The following is a 2,487-nucleotide window of genomic DNA, read 5'->3' on the forward strand; positions in this document are numbered from 1 at the left end:
TATATATATATATATGCTCATATGTGTGTGTAACAAAACCTAAAATAAATCTACTGGAACCCCAATCTGTGATAAGGGAGACAATCTACGAAAATCTAAATCCTATTATGTACATTATCAGACAACTTGTACATTATCGAACAAATTGAACTCGTAATTCTGAAGAAGTGGGACCAGCCACAGGGAGCAGAAAGGGATTTCCTTATCTCTGCTCCTTCTGACACCCTCTGACATGGTGTGATCGAGGAGAGAGAGGTATATGAATATAAAAGTGTAAAATATGCTGCTAAGCTCACTGAACTCCACATCCCACAAAATGGCTGATGAAGGGATCCATTATTGTTCCCTTAGTTATGTAATTTAGTAATTTGATTGATCAGTTATTGGTTTCGGATATCTATATCATTTTGTGAGCTTACTGATTCCTATCAGTAATTGATTAATTCATGACTAATGATTTATAGCATGGAATAATCAGTCACTTGAACCATTGTTTATGGATTATCTCAGATACTGATAATCTGTACTGATCTATTTTCAACCAGTTGTTTATTAATCTTTGATCTCTGTTCATATCTTTTACTGATCAACAGATTTATATAAGGGCATAAATAGAGATAAATTATTTTAAAGGATAATCTCTGAAGATTAAACAGTTTGGAAGTCCTGAAAAGGGTTATGAACAAAACCCCTTTTTCCTCAAGGGCAGGATATATTGATTAGTCTTAGAAGATTAAGGTTTCATTAATTCTATTTTAAGGAAAGCTAATTATTGAATTGCTAATGATATGAGTTGACTATGTTGATGACCCTTTAGGGTCACATTACAGAAGATGGATAAAAAAATATTAAGCATTTAATTCTAAGAGTTCAGCCAAAGTGGGAACAGCAAAAGCCTTTCTGTCCCCTTTTTTCCAACATGTTCCCACTTGGGGGCAATGGATTGGGGTTTTTTAACCACTGCAGAAGAAGAACAACAACAAAAATATTTTCAGATTTTCTGGATGTTGCAAATAATATTATTTTAATGAAGCAGCTGGCTGTGAAATGTTATTCAAATATGAAGTTCTGTTATTAGAAAGACCAAAATTATATGAAGTAAAACTGAATATAGTTGAAATATAATTAAATAATCTTGAATATTAAACTCTTTTAGAAATTGTAAACTGTTTTCAAATAATGCTTGTAATGTCGGTTGAGGACAACTTCGTAGGAGAGGATCATTAACGAGAGTCTTCCAGTTAAGAGGATAAATAGAACTCCACTTCATTTGGTTTATTTATTGTGAAATGCGTTCGTTATTTCATGATCTGGTAATAAACACTTGAAAAACTATGACTTAGAGAAGGTTGTTCCTTAAGTTTACAACAAATATTGACCACTTAGTATCGAGGTAAGGACAAGGGTCTTATTGCAGCCCAAAGTATATTAGTTGCAAGATTTTCTAGTCTAAGGAACTGTTAGTTGTTAGTAGCAAACAGCCATTTACAAGCATTTATCTGGATATATATATATATATATATATATATATATATATATATATATATATATATATATATATATATATGGTGACTATTTATTATTTGTCCAGCATGTGCTGCAACCATTGCCCCCTCCACCACCATCACTACCACCACCGCCGCGACTATCATCATATCACCACCACTACCACCGCCATCCACACCACCGCACAACCATACACCTCCTCCTGAATCTACCGACACAAAACAGTAACAACAACAATTGAAGAAAAAAAATCAAAAAAGAAACCACCAAAACATACAAAGTGATAAACAACCAGAAAACCCTTCAAAAAAATTGGGGACAGTGGAGAGATGAGAGAAAGGGAAGGGGAAACCTAGACAAAGTTAGTGCTGTCAGAGTGCTCTCCCTTGTCATTCTCCCCAACAAACCCGGGTCACCTTGTTTAGGTTCTTACCTGAAACCCCACAGGGCAATCAACGGGAGTGAAAAGTAAGGGCTACCATCACAGTGGAGCAAATTAAGTTCCAAAATGTGGCAGACACAACCGAATACCAGATGAGACCAACGGTAAAAAGAAGGTGACCGCTGTACGTCATCCATGTCCCCCAGAAAGGGTCAAAAGTCATGGAATATGTCTAATTGTGTCATGAAACACAACAACATCAAAAACAACAAATGGAAACAAAATGCAAGTAAAGAAAAGGAAAAAGAAATACAAACAATAAGATACGACTCCCCCCCCCCCTCTGCACGGAATTGGGGGAGGGGTTATGTTGCTCCTATTTGTTTTTTTTTTCCTCTTTACAGAAACGAATTGAAACAAGACATTAAATGTAAATAATGACCGACGTCTCATGTTTTGATATTTCTTCTTTCCTGATTTTTTTTCTTTTTTATTTATTTATTCTTGTCTTCGTTGTTCATTTCTTTAGCTGTCCATGATCTCAGGTGAACGATGTTCCAGCCGATAACAACTTGTCTTCTTTTATTTCCACCTTCGTG

Source organism: Octopus bimaculoides, chromosome 23 (assembly GCF_001194135.2).
Source record: "Octopus bimaculoides isolate UCB-OBI-ISO-001 chromosome 23, ASM119413v2, whole genome shotgun sequence".
Taxonomy (NCBI): domain Eukaryota; kingdom Metazoa; phylum Mollusca; class Cephalopoda; order Octopoda; family Octopodidae; genus Octopus; species Octopus bimaculoides.